The sequence below is a fragment of the Cherax quadricarinatus genome, chromosome 7 (assembly GCF_038502225.1).
Source record: "Cherax quadricarinatus isolate ZL_2023a chromosome 7, ASM3850222v1, whole genome shotgun sequence".
NCBI lineage: Eukaryota > Metazoa > Arthropoda > Malacostraca > Decapoda > Parastacidae > Cherax > Cherax quadricarinatus.
In genome coordinates this window covers 68,696,058-68,710,240 of record NC_091298.1, presented here as the reverse complement: position 1 = coordinate 68,710,240, position 14,183 = coordinate 68,696,058, and the positions used below count along the sequence as shown (strand labels likewise).

Below are 14,183 nucleotides of genomic sequence, written 5' to 3'. Positions count from 1 at the left end.
AACAACCACCCAGGGAGGTACTACCATCCTGTGGTAGTAGGTTGGTAGTCAACAACCACCCAGGGAGGTACTACCATCCTGTGGTAGTAGGTTGGTAGAGAGCAACCACCCAGGGAGGTACTACCATCCTGTGGTAGTAGGTTGGTAGACAGCAACCACCCAGGGAGGTATTACCATCCTGTGGTAGTAGGTTGGTAGTCAGCAACCACCCAGGGAGGTACTACCATCCTGTGGTAGTAGGTTGGTAGTCAACAACCACCCAGGGAGGTACTACCATCCTGTGGTAGTAGGTTGGTAGTCAACAACCACCCACGGAGGTACTACCATCCTGTGGTAGTAGGTTGGTAGAGAGCAACCACCCAGGGAGGTACTACCATCCTGTGGTAGTAGGTTGGTAGTCAGCAACCACCCAGGGAGGTACTACCATCCTGTGGTAGTAGGTTGGTAGTCAGCAACCACCCAGGGAGGTACTACCATCCTGTGGTAGTAGGTTGGTAGTCAGCAACCACCCAGGGAGGTACTACCATCCTGTGGTAGAAGGTTGGTAGACAACAACCACCCAGGGAGGTACTACCATCCTGTGGTAGTAGGTTGGTAGTCAACAACCACCCAGGGAGGTACTACCATCCTGTGGTAGTAGGTTGGTAGAGAGCAACCACCCAGGAAGGTACTACCATCCTGTGGTAGTAGGTTGGTAGACAGCAACCACCCAGGGAGGTACTACCATCCTGTGGTAGTAGGTTGGTAGACAACAACCACCCAGGGAGGTACTACCATCCTGTGGTAGTAGGTTGGTAGACAACAACCACCCAGGGAGGTACTACCATCCTGTGGTAGGATGGTAGACAACAACCACCCAGGGAGGTACTACCATCCTGTGGTAGTAGGTTGGTAGACAACAACCACCCAGGGAGGTACTACCATCCTGTGGTAGTAGGTTGGTAGACAACAACCACCCAGGGAGGTACTACCATCCTGTGGTAGTAGGTTGGTAGACAACAACCACCCAGGGAGGTACTACCATCCTGTGGTAGTAGGTTGGTAGACAACAACCACCCAGGGAGGTACTACCATCCTGTGGTAGTAGGTTGGTAGACAGCAACCACCCAGGGAGGTACTACCATCCTGTGGTAGTAGGTTGGTAGTCAGCAACCACCCAGGGAGGTACTACCATCCTGTGGTAGAAGGTTGGTAGACAACAACCACCCAGGGAGGTACTACCATCCTGTGGTAGGTTGGTAGTCAGCAACCACCCAGGGAGGTACTACCATCCTGTGGTAGAAGGTTGGTAGACAACAACCACCCAGGGAGGTACTACCATCCTGTGGTAGAAGGTTGGTAGACAACAACCACCCAGGGAGGTACTACCATCCTGTGGTAGAAGGTTGGTAGACAGCAACCACCCAGGGAGGTACTACCATCCTGTGGTAGAAGGTTGGTAGACAACAACCACCCAGGGAGGTACTACCATCCTGTGGTAGAAGGTTGGTAGACAACAACCACCCAGGGAGGTACTACCATCCTGTGGTAGGTTGGTAGTCACGCTGGATAACTGGTATATCTTGCTACTTCTACTTACACATAGGTCATACTACACAGGTATGCACATGCATATATATATACACACACACACACACATACACACACACACATACACACACACACACACACACACATATATATATATATATATATATATATATATATATATATATATATATATATATATATATATATATATATATATACTTACATCTAGGTTTTTCTTCATGTTTCTTAATAGTTCTTGTTCTTCTTTATTTCCTGTATTCTCCATGGGGATGTGGAAAAGAATCGTTCTCCTGTAAGTCATGCGTGTCGTATGAGGCGACTAAAATGCCGGGAGCAAGAGGCTAGTAACTTCTTCTGTAGAAAATACTAAGAATAAGAGAAGACCCCCGCCTCTAATAATAATAATAATAATAATAATAATAATAATAATCTTTATTACTAGCAGTACATGATACAACTTATACAGACCATAGCTGTCATCAGTGACATACTACTATATAGGAAGTCCCTGGTCATGCAGAGCATTTCCTGCAACTTAGGTTGATTTTGTCCCCAGGATGCCACCCACACCAGTCTAATAACACCCTGGTACCTACTTACTGCTAGGTAAACAGTAATAGCAGGTGTCTTAACTTTCACCACCTTCACTGACTTCTTGAACCTTGTCATAACTCCTCCTAAAGCTGCGTATTGAATTTTCTCCACTTGTTCGCACAGTGCACAGCTTCCAGTTGTTGTAAATGTTAAGAGGCCCAAGGTTGCCTGTAGTGGCTTCCAGAGGGGGCAGCGCCCCCGCTGCCGGGTCCCAGACCAGGTTGCTGCGGTTGTTCATCAAGTTGTTAGTGTCAGCCTCCAGTATTTCAACGTGTGCACCACAACCTGGCTGATCAGCAATTGTTTTGAGGAATCTATCGAGTTGTTTCTTGAAGACAAATAGAAGTTTGCTGATGATGTCTCTTGTGTGAAGAGTCGTGGTCCCTCTACACTTATTGAAGGTTATTAATGGTAAGAGTGTGTGAAGAGTCGTGGTCCCTCTACACTTATTGAAGGTTATTAATGGTAAGAGTGTGTGAAGAGTCGTGGTCCTTCTACACTTATTGAAGGTTATTAATGGTAAGAGTGTGTGAAGAGTCGTGGTCCCTCTACACTTATTGAAGGTTATTAATGGTAAGAGTGTGAAGAGTCGTGGTCCCTCTACACTTATTAAAGGTTATTAATGGTAAGAGTGTGTGAAGAGTCGTGGTCCCTCTACACTTATTAAAGGTTATTAATGGTAAGAGTGTGTGAAGAGTCGTGGTCCCTCTACACTTATTAAAGGTTATTAATGGTAAGAGTGTGTGAAGAGTCGTGGTCCCTCTACACTTATTGAAGGTTATTAATGGTAAGAGTGTGTGAAGAGTCGTGGTCCCTCTACACTTATTGAACGTTATTAATGGTAAGAGTGTGTGAAGAGTCGTGGTCCCTCTACACTTATTGAAGGTTATTAATGGTAAGAGTGTGTGAAGAGTCGTGGTCCCTCTACACTTATTGAAGGTTATTAATGGTAAGAGTGTGTGAAGAGTCGTGGTCCCTCTACACTTATTAAAGGTTATTAATGGTAAGAGTGTGTGAAGAGTCGTGGTCCCTCTACACTTCCCTCCCCTCTCATCCCTCCCCATCTCCTCCTACTCCCCTTCTGTCATCCCTCCCCTCTCATCCCCCCCTCATCCCTCCCCCCTCATCCCTCCCCTCTCATCCCTCCCCCCTCATCCCTCCCCTCTCAATCCTCCCCCTCATCCATCCCCTCTCATCCCTCCCCCCTCATCCCTCCCCTCTCATCCCTCCCCCCTCATCCCTCCCCCTTCCATTTATAATTACTCTGGCATTCAGAAGGTAAATTTTATTTATTCAGTAGAACTTTAGTTGTTTGTTTGTTCTGAGTGTTTGTTGTTGGAGGGGGGAAGGGGAGGGGAGGGGAGGGGAAGGGGAGGGGAGGGGAAGGGGGGAGAGGGGATAATATTTTTGTTTATCATTGGAGGTACAAGATAGTGGAACAGGTTAGTCTGTAATGCACCCTGTTTGTGTTACTAGAGGAGGGGGGGGGGGTGGGGGGGGAGGGGAAGGTGGATGTGAGGGGTAGGGGTGGTTCAGATGACAGCAGGTCAGAGGTGAAGGCTAGGGTCTCCCCCCCCCCCAACCACCACCTCCTGGTCTCCCCTCTCCACCCCTGTTTTTATTCCCCCATTATCAACCCCCCACCTCCCCTCTTTATTGTGTCATCTTTCACCCCCCTTCTCACTACCTCCCTCATATTGAGTTCCCCTCCCATATTATATATATATATATATATAGGATGGGGTCCACCTCTGGTGTAAATTGTGGGACCCATAGCCTCGGAGAAGTGGATAAAAAGGCTTCAAGGAAGAATATTTGGATTTCTTCCTGAAGCCATTTGAATATTCCACTTCCCCTACCACCCCATCTTTTGAACTATTTTTTTTTTTTTTTACCAATAGGAATATTTTATTACATAATATGGCACAGAAGATTTAAGAGATACATTGTTGATATAAAGGTGGCATATACGGTACATGTTGTTACGTGTGTATCACCGATTATAAGGCGAAAATCTCATCCAGCTCCTCAGAGCTGGGGCGTGTGCCCAAAATGCAGCATGCATTACCCCTTTGAACAGCCGCACTGAGCCGCTGGAACAGAAAACTAGCTGCCCTGGGATCCCTAGTTACCCTGATGAGTCTTTTTCCCAACTCCTTAAGGAAATTAGATGCACTCTTTCCCCATGAGCCAAGGGTCTCTGAGCCTATGGGAACAAACATATAATGATGGGCAAGTTCTCCATATTTTCTAGACTTTTGGGACTCCCTGAAGCTGGCAGCTGCTTCTCCTTCCTCCCTGGTGTATTGGAGATAGGTATCAGCCAAGGTAGATGCACATGTATAGTCCCACACCACCTGCTTCCCATCTGTCCAGGCTTGAAGGGTGATACCATCTGGACGCTTCTGGCTGCCATCAGATCTGCATAGTTGGGGTGGCTCCCTTACTGCTGGGCATCCAGCTGTTGTGAGGCTCCTCTTGATAATGTTATTAACCTCCTCATGTCTTGCAATCTTTCCCTCGGATTTACGGCACACAAGACCATGGTACCCGAATCGGTCTGCTGCTTCACTGCCACAAATACACCTGTGTTCGGCGAGAATAGGGGCGGCAAGTCGAAGGGCAACACCGATGCGGATGGTCTGTGGGTCGAGGCGTGTGCCAAGGCTGGAGTTGGGAACAGCCAACAGAAAGTCCCCAGCATGAGGGGCTCTCACTGCCAGGAGGCGGGCTCTATCCTTCCCTGACACACTCTGAAGCATCCTTGAGGCTATATTTTCCACTATTGGACCATCCCAGTGCGATTGTTTGTAGTTGTTGGGGGGAGCAGGTCTGGTTTCTGAGCCCGTTAGATTATCCCAGATCATTGCTCCGTCAATGAATTTTTGGTCCTGGGCTCCAATCTTGTCCCTAAGATGTTCAGGGAGAATCGCTGCTACAAGCTCTCTGGATGCAATACACGAGGACAGAAAAGCAGGTAACGCAATCTGTGATGACTTGCGGACACCAATGCCTCCTAGTCTGACTGGAAGTGTAGCTTGGTTCCACTGCCCGTCTTCTAGAGTAAGGTTAAGTACTTTCGTAAAAATCTGCCTCAGAATACTGTCATATTCGTGCAGTATAGGGTTATCATATGAAGGTGCACATCTTAGGAAATATGTCAACCTGGGCAGACTCAAGCACTTTGTGAGAAGGTACAAGGCATCGTGGGTGTCCAGATTGCCTATTCGTTGTTCCATTCTCCTTAACTCTTCCAATTTCTTCCTGAGAATTGTGTCAATGGCATTGCTTCCCAGAGGTGCTCCTAGCAAGACACTATTTGTGGGGGCAATGACTGCTGCTCCTGGTAGTTTTGATCTCACTGCATTTATCACTTGTTGACTGACTGAGATGATTTCACATTTGGATGGATTCAGGATGAGACCCATTTCCTGTCCCCGTGTCATTACCTGTGTAAGGTCATGTAGGAGGGACTCCTTTGTACCTGCTAGTGTGCCATCATCTAGGAACCAGATGTTTAGCTCGCTGGTCAGTCTGACTGTGATTTCCCTAACTGCAATACAGAAGAGAAATGGTGCAAGAGGATCTCCTTGTTGGACACCCTCCGATGATGTGATTTCATGCTCTCCAAAGAGAAGCATTGATTCCTTGCTATAACCAGCTGAAACAAAAGGGAAGAGACCAGGGAAATGTTCTTGTACTGCTGCTAATACCACGTCTCTTTTCAGGAGATTGAACGCATTCTTGAAATCTAATTTTACCACTGCATTGTCCTCAGGCAGGTTGTTGATATATGCCCTTGTTGCATGAACCGCTGCTTCACTTCCTTGAGAGACCCCAAAGCCAAGCTGGTTTGGTTGAAGCATCAAGGCTGCCTGTGCACGAATACTTCGGACAGCAGCTTTGGATACGAGGCGGCGTAACGTGTTGCCTACTGCAATTGGCCGAATTCCTCCATCCTTCTTTTTAAGTGCACAAAGTGTTGCACCAAAAAAGAAAGGTCTAATTTCATCAGGAATCAGACCAGCCAAGGAATTGTTGACGAACCTTGTGATCTCTGAAAGCAGTGTCTCTGCAATTTCCCCAATAACTGGATTAACCATTTCCTTTAAATGCTGTGGCCTTATTCCAGTGTAACCCCCAGCAGAGCCAGATGGGAACGACATTATTGCTTTGTAAATGTCTGAGTCTTCCACAATCAATGGTTCCATAGTGGGGACAGAGGTGTTGGAACTGTTGGTGCCACTGGTTTCCCTGGCAGGGTGCTTTCCTCTAAGTGCTTCAGCCGTGTCAGCATCCCTGGGAGCAACTGTATCTTCACTGGTAATAATTCTGATTGCCCCCACTGTGTTGCCCTCTTCAATTTTCTTGCTCACCTGGACTCTGACTTTTTCACTGTCAGTAGAGTGAGTGGGGGTTCTGCCTCTCCCTTTTTTGTGTTGACGGGGAAGGTGAATGAGGTTATCAACTCTAGGAAAATCTCTTAAGGATTTAATTATCATTGAGGCTAGCCTCTTTCCCCTTCTTTCCGGCACAGCTAAGCAGACATTGCCAAAAAGTAGCAGGTTGTGCCATGCCTTGATGGTTGGTGGAGCATTTAAGATAGTGGAACCATCGTTTACTTTTTTCAGGAGGTCTGTAAGTTTCCCAGCTGCGTGTGGAATATATATATATATATATATATATATATATATATATATATATATATATATATATATATATATATATATATATATATATGTGTGTGTGTGTGTACTCACCTAGTTGTACTCACCTAGTTGAGGTTGCGGGGGTCGAGTCCGAGCTCCTGGCCCCGCCTCTTCACTGATCGCTACTAGGTCACTCTCCCTGAACCGTGAGCTTTATCATACCTCTGCTTAAAGCTATGTATGGATCCTGCCTCCACTACATCGCTTCCCAAACTATTCCACTTACTGACTACTCTGTGGCTGAAGAAATACTTCCTAACATCCCTGTGATTCATCTGAGTCTTCAGCTTCCAACTGTGTCCCCTTGTTACTGTGTCCAGTCTCTGGAACATCCTGTCTTTGTCCACCTTGTCAATTCCTCTCAGTATTTTGTATGTCGTTATCATGTCCCCCCTATCTCTCCTGTCCTCCAGTGTCGTCAGGTTGATTTCCCTTAACCTCTCCTCGTAGGACATACCTCTTAGCTCTGGGACTAGTCTTGTTGCAAACCTTTGCACTTTCTCTAGTTTCTTTACGTGCTTGGCTAGGTGTGGGTTCCAAACTGGTGCCGCATACTCCAATATGGGCCTAACGTACACGGTGTACAGGGTCCTGAATGATTCCTTATTAAGATGTCGGAATGCTGTTCTGAGGTTTGCTAGGCGCCCATATGCTGCAGCAGTTATTTGGTTGATGTGCGCTTCAGGAGATGTGTGTGTGTGTGTGTGTGTGTGTGTGTGTGTGTGTGTGTGTGTGTGTGTGTGTGTGTGTGTGTGTGTGTGTGTGTGTACACTACCACAACCACTACACTACCCCTCAGTACCCCCACTACCACTACACTACCCCTACACTACCACAACCACTACCCCTCACTACCCCCACTACCACTACACTACCCCTACATTACCACAACCACTGCCCCTCACTACCCCCACTACCACTACACTATCACAACCACTACACTACCACAACCACTACCCCTACACTACCACAACCACTACCCCTCACTACCCCCACTACCACTACACTGCCACAACCACTACCACTACAAAACCACTACCACAACCACTACCTCTACATTACCACAACCACTACCCCTCACTACTCCCACTACCACTACACTACCACAACCCATACACTACCACAACCACTACCCCTCACTACCCCCACTACCACAACCACTACCCCTCACTACCACTACACTACCCCAACCACTACCACTACACTACCACAACCACTACCCCTCACTACCCCCACTACCACTACACTACCACAACCACTACCACTACACTACCACAACCACTACCCCTCACTACCCCCACTACCACTACACTACCCCAACCACTACCACTACACTACCACAACCACTACCCCTCACTACCCCCACTACCACTACACTACCACAACCACTACCACTACACTACCACAACCACTACCACTACACTACCACAACCACTACCCCTCACTACCCTCACTACCACTAAACTAACACAATCACTACCACTACACTACCACAACACTACCACAACCACTACCCCTACACTACCCCCACTACCACAACCACTACCCCTCACTACCCCCACTACCACAACCACTACCCCTCACTACCCCCACTACCACTACACTACTACAACCACTACCCCTACACTACCACAACCACTACCCCTCACTACCCCCACTACCACAACACTACCACAACCACTACACTACCACAACCACTACCCCTCACTACCCCCACTACCACAACCACTACACTACCACAACCACTACCCCTCACTACCATAACCACTACCCCTACACTACCACAACCACTACTCCTCACTACCCCCACTACCACAACACTACCACAACCACTACACTACCACAACCACTACCCCTCACTACCACAACCACTACCCCTACACTACCACAACCACTATCCCTCACTACCCCCACTACCACAACCACTACACTACCACAACCACTACCCCTCACTACCATAACCACTACCCCTACACTACCACAACCACTACTCCTCACTACCCCCACTACCACAACACTACCACAACCACTACACTACCACAACCACTACCCCTCACTACCCCTCACTACCACAACCACTACCCCTACACTACCACAACCACTATCCCTCACTACCCCCACTACCACAACCACTACACTACCACAACCACTACCCCTCACTACCACAACCACTACCCCTACACTACCACAACCACTACCCCTCACTACCCCTCACTACCACAACCACTACCCCTACACTACCACAACCACTATCCCTCACTACCCCCACTACCACAACCACTACCCCTACACTACCACAACCACTATCCCTCACTACCCCCACTACCACAACCACTACCCCTACACTACCACAACCACTACCCCTCACTACCCCTCACTACCACAACCACTACCCCTACACTACCACAACCACTATCCCTCACTACCCCCACTACCACAACCACTACACTACCACAACCACTACCCCTCACTACCACAACCACTACCCCTACACTACCACAACCACTACCCCTCACTACCCCTCACTACCACAACCACTACCCCTACACTACCACAACCACTAACCCTCACTACCCCCACTACCACAACCACTACCCCTACACTACCACAACCACTATCCCTCACTACCCCCACTACCACAACCACTACCCCTACACTACCACAACCACTACCCCTCACTACCACAACCACTACCCCTACACTACCACAACCACTATCCCTCACTACCCCCACTACCACAACCACTACACTACCACAACCACTACCCCTCACTACCACAACCACTACCCCTACACTACCACAACCACTACCCCTACACTACCACAACCACTACCCCCACTACCACAACACTACCACAACCACTACACTACCACAACCACTACCCCTCACTACCACAACCACTACCACTACACTACCACAACCACTACCTCTCACTACCCCCACTACCACTAAACTACCACAATCACTACCACTACACTACCACAACACTACCACAACCACTACCCCTCACTACCCCCACTACCACAACCACTACACTACCACAACCACTACCCCTCACTACCCCCACTACCAAAACCACTACCCCTACACTACCACAACCACTACCCCTCACTACCCCCACTACCACAACCACTACACTACCACAACCACTACCCCTCACTACCATAACCACTACCCCTACACTACCACAACCACTACCCCTCACTACCACAACCACTACCACTACACTACCACAACCACTACCTCTCACTACCCCCACTACCACTAAACTACCACAATCACTACCACTACACTACCACAACACTACCACAACCACTACCCCTCACTACCCCCACTACCACAACCACTACACTACCACAACCACTACCCCTACACTACCACAACCACTACCCCCACTACCACAACCACTACACTACCACAACCACTACTCCTCACTACCCCCACTACCACAACCACTACACTACCACAACCACTACCCCTCACTACTCCCACTACCACAACCACTACACTACCACAACCACTACACTACCACAACCACTACCCCTCACTACTCCCACTACCACAACCACTACACTACCACAACCACTACACTACCACAACCACTACACTACCACAACCACTACCCCCACTACCACTACACTACCACAACCACTACACTACCACAACCACTACCCCTCACTACCACAACCACTACACTACCACAACCACTACACTACCACAACCACTACACTACCACAACCACTACACTACCACAACACTACCACAACCACTACCCCTCACTACCCCCACTACCACAACCACTACACTACCACAACCACTACCCCCACTACCATAACCACTACCCCCACTACCACAACCACTACACTACCACAACCACTACCCCCACTACCATAACCACTACCCCTACACTACCACAACCACTACCCCTCACTACCCCCACTACCACAACCACTACACTACCACAACCACTACCCCTCACTACTCCCACTACCACAACCACTACACTACCACAACCACTACACTACCACAACCACTACACTACCACAACCACTACCCCTCACTACCACAACCACTACACTACCACAACCACTACACTACCACAACCACTACACTACCACAACCACTACACTACCACAACCACTACACTACCACAACCACTACACTACCACAACCACTACACTACCACAACCACTACCCCCACTACCACTACACTACCACAACCACTACACTACCACAACCACTACACTACCACAACCACTACACTACCACAACCACTACACTACCACAACCACTACCCCTCACTACCACAACCACTACACTACCACAACCACTACACTACCACAACCACTACACTACCACAACCACTACACTACCACAACCACTACCCCCACTACCACTACACTACCACAACCACTACACTACCACAACCACTACACTACCACAACCACTACACTACCACAACCACTACACTACCACAACCACTACCCCTCACTACCACAACCACTACACTACCACAACCACTACACTACCACAACCACTACACTACCACAACCACTACCCCCACTACCACTACACTACCACAACCACTACCCCTACACTACCACAACCACTACTCCTCACTACCCCCACTACCACAACCACTACACTACCACAACCACTACACTACCACAACCACTACACTACCACAACCACTACCCCTCACTACCCCCACTACCACAACCACTACACTACCACAACCACTACACTACCACAACCACTACACTACCACAACCACTACACTACCACAACCACTACACTACCACAACCACTACACTACCACAACCACTACCCCTCACTACCACAACCACTACACTACCACAACCACTACACTACCACAACCACTACACTACCACAACCATTACCCCTCACTATCACCTAGGTCCTGCTAGAGGCACTAGACTCACCCACATCTAGACAATAATAACCCAGTGTGGCACTGTTGTTGTGGCCCTCAGGGCAGGCACCACCGGTGGGGGGAGGCACAGGTAGTGTATGAGGGGGAGGGAAGGGGGAGGAACAGTCTGGGAAAGGGGGGGGGGAAATTCCAACAATCACCTGGATTATTTTTTATGATGGTTCATGGTAGATAGTCTTGAAACCAAGCGTGACGTACAGTGCACTCCCGTTTACTGTTACTGTTGTAATGGTTACTGCTGCTGTTGGCACTGCTGCTGGCACTGCTGTTGGCACTGCAGCTGGATATATAAAATCACGAACAAGCGATACAACATGCAAAGCAACCACTGGGGGAGTTGAATGACAGCTCGAGGCCTTTCGTGTTGCAGTCATATCATCAGGAGCTTGCATATATATATATATATATATATATATATATATATATATATATATATATATATATATATATATATATATATATATATATATATATATGCCGAAGAGGTAAAACTTGGGATTTTGGCTTAAATACCAACACTCTTCTTGCCGAATAAGACAAACAAAAATTTGTGTATGCAACAATGTCGAAAAAAATCAATTTGAACCTAACAAAAATATATATTTCACTGTGTTTATTCTTAAATTATTGCAAACTTGTCAAAATATATTTAGTTGGATTAGACTAAAGTAAATTACGTTGTTATAATAAGGTCAGGTCAGTTTTCTAGGTTTTTTTTGGTACAAAATTATTAATTTTGGGTGTTGAACCTCCAGCATGAAGGTTCTACCTGGTGTTGAACCTCCAGCATGAAGGTTCTACCTGGTGTTGAACCTCCAGCATGAAGGTTCTACCTGGTGTTGAACCCCCAGCATGAAGGTTCTACCTGGTGTTGAACCCCTGGCATGAAGGTTCTACCTGGTGTTGAACCCCCAGCATGAAGGTTCTACCTGGTGCTGAACCCCCAGCATGAAGGTTCTACCTGGTGTTGAACCTCCAGCATGAAGGTTCTACCTGGTGTTGAACCCCCAGCATGAAGGTTCTACCTGGTGTTGAACCCCCAGCATGAAGGTTCTACCTGGTGCTGAACCCCCAGCATGAAGGTTCTACCTGGTGCTGAACCCCCAGCATGAAGGTTCTACCTGGTGTTGAACCTCCAGCATGAAGGTTCTACCTGGTGTTGAACCCCCAGCATGAAGGTTCTACCTGGTGTTGAACCCCCAGCATGAAGGTTCTACCTGGTGTTGAACCCCCAGCATGAAGGTTCTACCTGGTGTTGAACCCCCAGCATGAAGGTTCTACCTGGTGTTGAACCCCCAGCATGAAGGTTCTACCTGGTGTTGAACCCCCAGCATGAAGGTTCTACCTGGTGTTGAACCCCCAGCATGAAGGTTCTACCTGGTGTTGAACCCCCAGCATGAAGGTTCTACCTGGTGCTGAACCTCCAGCATGAAGGTTCTACCTGGTGCTGAACCCCCAGCATGAAGGTTCTACCTGGTGTTGAACCCCCAGCATGAAGGTTCTACCTGGTGTTGAACCTCCAGCATGAAGGTTCTACCTGGTGCTGAACCCCCAGCATGAAGGTTCTACCTGGTGCTGAACCCCCAGCATGAAGGTTCTACCTGGTGTTGAACCCCCAGCATGAAGGTTCTACCTGGTGCTGAACCTCCAGCATGAAGGTTCTACCTGGTGTTGAACCCCCAGCATGAAGGTTCTACCTGGTGTTGAACCTCCAGCATGAAGGTTCTACCTGGTGCTGAACCCCCAGCATGAAGGTTCTACCTGGTGTTGAACCCCCAGCATGAAGGTTCTACCTGGTGTTGAACCCCCAGCATGAAGGTTCTACCTGGTGTTGAACCCTAAGCATGAAGGTTCTACCTGGTGTTGAACCCCCAGCATGAAGGTTCTACCTGGTGTTGAACCCTCAGCATGAAGGTTCTACCTGGTGTTGAACCCTCAGCATGAAGGTTCTACCTGGTGTTGAACCCCCAGCATGAAGGTTCTACCTGGTGTTGAACCTCCAGCATGAAGGTTCTACCTGGTGTTGAACCTCCAGCATGAAGGTTCTACCTGGTGTTGAACCTCCAGCATGAAGGTTCTACCTGGTGTTGAACCCTCAGCATGAAGGTTCTACCTGGTGTTGAACCCCCAGCATGAAGGTTCTACCTGGTGTTGAACCCCCAGCATGAAGGTTCTACCTGGTGTTGAACCCCCAGCATGAAGGCTTCTACCTGGTGTTGAACCCCCAGCATGAAGGTTCTACCTGGTGTTGAACCCCCAGCATGAAGGTTCTACCTGGTGTTGAAGCCCCAGCATGAAGGTTCTACCTGGTGTTGAACCCCCAGCATGAAGGTTCTACCTGGTGTTGAACCCCCAGCATGAAGGTTCTACCTGGT

At 48.4% G+C, this 14,183-nt stretch overlaps 1 protein-coding gene across 4 annotated transcripts in view; it reads right to left on the bottom strand.

Moving 5' to 3' along the window:
• Positions 1 to 14,183, bottom strand: part of ASPP (Ankyrin-repeat, SH3-domain, and Proline-rich-region containing Protein) — a 533,257-nt gene that overhangs the window by 338,980 nt on the left and 180,094 nt on the right. The window lies entirely within an intron of this gene.